The sequence below is a fragment of the Schistocerca gregaria genome, chromosome 3, assembly GCF_023897955.1.
Source record: "Schistocerca gregaria isolate iqSchGreg1 chromosome 3, iqSchGreg1.2, whole genome shotgun sequence".
Lineage (NCBI taxonomy): Eukaryota > Metazoa > Arthropoda > Insecta > Orthoptera > Acrididae > Schistocerca > Schistocerca gregaria.
Window position 1 is genome coordinate 589,248,370 of NC_064922.1, and position 6,000 is coordinate 589,254,369.

The 6,000-nt window shown below is 45.5% G+C and overlaps 1 non-coding gene across 1 annotated transcript; it reads left to right on the plus strand.

Annotated features, from left to right (window-relative positions):
* The first annotated feature begins 4,648 nt into the window (after positions 1-4,648).
* Positions 4,649-4,721, plus strand: Trnak-uuu (transfer RNA lysine (anticodon UUU)). The gene has a single exon. It is a non-coding gene; the product is annotated as a tRNA-Lys (tRNA).
* The last annotated feature ends 1,279 nt before the right edge of the window (positions 4,722-6,000 follow it).

Consider the following 6,000-nt stretch of genomic DNA (forward strand, 5'->3'; position numbering starts at 1 on the left):
TCACTACTATTCCTAGCACAAGCCTTAATGTCCTCACGTTATTGTTCTTTAGTATCATGACATTGCACGGCAACGGCTGCAATCTGTTCATTAATCTGTTTAAAGTTCTCATTAATTTGTTTGACCGACCTGTCGTGTTTTTCATTCGACTGTTTGAAAGTTTCATTAAGTTGTGTATTCGATTCATTAAGTCGTTTGAAATTGACGTCTTCTTTTTCACTGAATTGTAGCAATAATGCTACAACTTGATCCAAGCCAAAATTACCGACTCTATTCTCTGTACCGTGTGATGGTGTATCTGCATTTGTCACGTTTTGTGAAACCATTTGGTCATTATCTGATTCACGAAAAGGTTTGCTAATTGGACGTGCACTGTGGGTCACTACCTCGGAATCAAATAAATCTGACGTATTTTGACTACATTGTTCATCTTCATGAGAAAAATTTATCTGTTCACTGTGTAAATTTTGCAAATCAGGTGTGTTAAACTGGGCAGCGTTCATTGTAACGGAACGTGCCGCCTCATCAATTGTCGTTAAATTAACAAGAGGACACAATTGAATTTCTTTGCTCATCATTAGCATTAAAATCATTACTAGTGATCGGTACGCACTGATTGTCTGTAACTGGAGGATTATCATCAAGACACTGAGTGTCGCTATTATTATCAGTCAAATTATTAATGTCGGCTTTTTCACTCATTACGACTCGCGATGTACTGTTAGCACTGTTTCGCTGCATTTTCACAACTCAAAGTTCAGCACAAAATCAAACAAAGACAAACCAAGAATGGAACAAATACAGGTACAACAAAGAGCAATAAATTGCCGATGATCTGTGAAAGAAAACGTGACAAATTAGTAAATGCGTTGCGCCACATGCAAACTACTTTTAATATTAAGTAAATAAGAGCAGATCTATAGCTGACCACTTCTCAGAAATTCACAAAAATACGATCCTGACAGGGTCGCCAAGTGTAACCTCCGCACAAAAATAAAAGAATGTAACTTCCCAACAGTGAAAATATAATACAACGTGACAAACCTATAACCTTTCAATAATTGACAGTCAATTTAACCTGGTAAATTTAGGACGTCAGCAATGCTGCGTCATGGCCCTGATACATCATTCTGAATAAACTGAAAAATTTTACCTTAGATTGCCGGATAACGCGTATATATCTGCTCCTATAAGAAATTTCCTGGAGCAGCTAAGTGCAATGCTGGCCGATAGATTTGCTTATATAAAAGGAAAGAACTGATTTTTCTTTTCAATAATCGGGATGGCCAAGGATTAGAGAAATTAGTGAATTATTTAAATTGAGATGAATGTCAGAAGTTACTTTTTATGAGAATGACTATTATTAACAGATTTTTTTTAAACATTTACATGGGACTTGATGTAACAATACTACATATGCGCGAGGCTGCTTTTACCTTATCCTACAACGCTCAGGCTCCGCCATCGCTGCACACGACCGGCCCAGCCAACACGATACACCAGACACGACTGCTCGCTACCAACAACATACTCCTACTGCCACACAGTTCCTACTGCAGTCAATACTGCTCTTTGGTCTCAGATTCTCTTCTAGCTTACATATCGCAGGCAGCGCGTGAGCAATTCATCGAAATTACATCAGCTCGAGTGCGCTAGCAACAAACTCTTTAATCATGGTCCTCTTTCAACTTTTACTACAGGATCCTACGAGATTGCTCCACGATTCCAGCCTCCCCTGAGCGCCATACAAGGATGAACTATGCTAAGGCCCGAATCTCCAATCTCATGCGAAGGCATTTGGAAGGAGCGATAGTACGATCTCGTACTGCTGATCGCATGCCTCACGAACATACATCTATGTACCATATCATCCAAGAACGCCAACATCGACGCCGAAAATTGATTCCCGTCCTAACAGACCAAGAAGGGCGTCGCTACGTAACCCAATCTTCAATAGGGAATGTGCTTCACGCCCACTACCAGCAGCTCTACGCAGCAATTCCACATTCCCCAGAGTTGATCGAGGAAGTCCCACAGCTCAACTTCGGCGGTATCCCGGGAGATGCGGCGATTGACTTGGTGTCAGAGGTGACTGATGATGAAGTCCGCGATGCGTTCCGGACAGGAACCATCAATCGCTCCCCAGGACCCGACGGTTTTCCCCTCGAATTTTATCACACCTTTCGTGATTTGTTAGAGGCCACCTTCACCTCCATCTGTCGGGAACTGATGTCTCCGGAAGTGCCTGTGCCGGACGCTTTCATGGAAGGAATTATTATTCCTGTACATAAACCGCATGGTGGCAACAATATCAGTGATTATCGGCCCCTCACCCTCCTTAACAGTGATATGAAAATCTTCACTCGCCTTTTGGCGGCACGACTTAAAAACGTTGCCCGATATGTTGTGTCGCCAGACCAAGCATCTTTGGGAGGGGATAATAATATCCGCACGGCTTTATGCCGCTACAGGGACATGATCGCCGTTACCCAGGCACAACGCCTCTCTGGGGCACTTGCGTCTTTGGACTTCAGTCAAGCTTTTGATAGAGTTGACCATTCGTTCCTTACGGCCGTTCTCCACCATATGGATTTCCCAGTCACCGTTATCATGGTAGTGATGCGCCTTCTACGGGGTGCCTCTTCCAGGATTATGTACAATGGCAGACTCACTCCTCCGATAAAAATAGGTCGATCCGTACCTCAAAGTTGCTCTCTATCAGCGATTTTGTACGCCTTTTCCTTGGAATCCTTGCTATGTGGACTCAGACAACGTTTGGTAGAGTTGTCCATCGATCGATACCGATTCTGTTGCACTGCCTATGCTGACGATGTAGTCATCTGTTTACGTAATGCCGACGAGGTTCGATCTGTTTTGACGTGGGTAGCGACTTATGGTGAGGCGTCGGGTAGCTCTTTAAACGTACGTAAGTCACAATTTATGTTCATTGGCACGGGACTCCCTGTGGAGTGTGTTACACCTCTCACCACCGTTGATACCATTCGCTGTTTGGGAATAGATTTTTCATCTGATCTCCGGCGTTCAGCCGCCATCAACTGCCGACGCCTCCTTTTAATGATCAGAGCAGGTCTTATGGACCAACGCCTTCGATCCCTAGATATTCTCCAACGAGCTCGATATGTCAATATATATATCGCATCCCGAGTTCCCCATGTAGCACAAGTTCTACCTTTCCCGCTTACTGTGGCACGTCGGATGTTGGCAGCGATGGCATCTTTCGTCAGCTCTGGGCTGTTGTTCAAAGTTAACTATGCAACGAGGTGGGGTAGGTCTGTTTCACGTGCCGGATAGAGCTCGCGCCCTGTTTGTCAGCTCCCAGATGACGGTATGGACACGTTGCCCAACGAGCCTCACTGGTCTGCTCCTGTCGGCATATTCGCCGGTCTCACTGTCAGCCCCAGTGATGATCTCGGATGTTCCAGCCCAGTTCCATTATATACGATACTTTTTTCTTGAACTCAGTTATCCACGCCTCACCTTACCAAGACAGCTTTTACTCAAGACAAAGGCAGTATACAATGTCCTCCAGTTAGGTCGTCCACCTAACCCGATTGAACAAAAGTTCGCCCAGGTTGACTGGCGTCATGTATGGCGCGCGGTTTTCGCCCGTTACCTTGACACGAATGTTCAATCTGTCTGGTACCTAACTGTCAATGGTAAGCAAATCAACCAATTTCGCCTTCATCGTATCCACCTCGCCCAATCACCTCTCTGTTCCACCTGTGGAGTGCCAGACAATGATGAGCATCGTTTTGTTTGCGGACCGGCGGCGGAGGTTTGGCACTTGATTCGTCGTATTGTCGCTTTTCTAACGCGGGACGTTCCGGATCGGATTATTCCCCTTTCATTATTATTTCCGGAACGTGGATATTTTCCTCGGACAAAGACCAATGCTGTGAATTGGATTCGCGGACATGCCATTCGCTAGCTATTTGGAAGATTTTGTTTTGTTTGTAAGGATAGCCCTAATCTTGATTTACCATTTTTCCCCTGGTATATAGGCAGCTCTCTGGGGTAGGTTTAGTCAGGAGCCAACGCCTGAAGTGGACCAGATTTTTTTGTTATAGAATGAAAAGTAGCGGTAGCACTTAGTTTCTTTTTAGTTCCATTTTATTAAAAGCTTTTCAAAATGAACAAAAAACAAAAAACAATAAAGTGGTTATAAGAAAGAAACAAAAACAACAAAAAAATAAAAAAATAAAAAAGTGATTAAGGCGTCTGACTAGAAATCAGATTCCCTTTGGGACCGTAGGTTCGAGTCCTACCAACTGCGTTACATTTTTGTGTCAAGAGGTGAAGAGCATCTCCAACGGAACCGTGAAATGAGCGAATACGTGGGAAACATTACATTCGAGACGCTTGTGAATTTTCCAATTGCCCAGTGAGTGCCGACAAAACACGTAGCTCCTCTGCTTTAACGTATGAGACGTAAAAGCTGCTGCAATTTGACCACATCGTGTGTCAGCTTTCTTCGATAGTCTGTTACGAGCCTAGCGTGATGAGTTCGCAGACAGCATTCAGAGGACGTTTAATTAGTAACAGCTCCTTTGCAACGATTGCCCAACAAAGTAAAGGATATGAGGCAATGTGTCAGTGGCATAGTGTGAGGTGTCGTAATGTAATGTGAACCCGGATAGCTCAGTCGGTAGAGTATTAGGCTTTTAACCTTAGGATCCAGGGGTCAAGTCCCTGTCCGGGTGGAATTTTAATACTTTGGTAGCGGCTCGCCTAGCAGCGGTGAAAGCACTATGGAATAAAATGCAGCTACGCCATTTCGTGGCACTGCAGTTGCATATGTAGGGAGGCTCTTGTGCCACCGGCAGTCGTGACCGAGTGGTTCAGTCGCGGCCGAGCCGTCTTAGCGGTCGGACGCAGCAGCGCAGCGTAGCTACTAGGCGTTTAGGTTCGCTTGTGTTTACATTGTGCGCCTTGTGACTTGTTAGTATTTGTGCAATATGGAGTCTCAATTACGGAAGTACACTTTAAAGTTCAGCTTCCGTTTCGATGTAATGCGTCCTACGGTTTACGAGTTGGACGATTGGTTTCGTGACACGTTTATGGTACCTGCAGAAGACTGGCTTGGCATGGGATACGACTTTTTGAACAACGTTTTCTATGTTAAATTGAAGAACGACGATATCTGCCAGAGGATTATGGCCACTACGAACGGGGTCGCCGAATACAAGACCAGCAATGGCAAGGTGAGTCGCGTTGCCATTACTTACGCCGGACTAGGACTTCGGGCAGTTAAAGTGGACTTATTACCCTTTGAACTAGACTTTAAGTACATCAAGGAGGCCCTCTCCAAGTACGGTACCGTGTACTCTGTAATCGCCGACCGTTGGGGTGGCAATATGTACTATAAAGTTGACAACGGTGTTAGAACTGTCAGAACTGACTTAGAAACTCACACTCCGTCTTTCGTTCATATGTGCGGTTTTAAAGCTCTTGTAGTTTATGAAGGGCAACCTCGCACGTGCTCTGTTTGTAACATATTCGGCCGCCTCAGAGCTCAACGTCCGCGCAGGAGACCTGTGCAGTTGGCAACCGAGACACGGCCGGACGGCCAACCGCGTGCCCAGTATGCCACCGTAGCCAGCCGCTCGTTTACCGGTACCGGCATTTTCGCGAGCTCTGCCGATGACGCGATGTACGGTGCCGCGCACGACACATCTGCCGTCACGCATTCCGGTGACGTGGAGATGTCCGACGCTCCCGCAAGTCATAATATCAACATTGCATCACCCGTCATTCCTGAACAAAGTTCTGCCGAATGCGAAGCTGCAAAGGAATCTATCCATACAGCAATTGTAGATGAACCCACAGCGGAGAAATAAGGCATTTCCCACGATCTGTCGGAAAACATCCGTTCCGTCACCGACATTCCTTCAAATGACCCTTTGCATCCCGACCCCGTGAACACCCTACAGGTGACATTACAGACTGCTGAAAATGTTACAGTTCTTGCAGATTCACCAG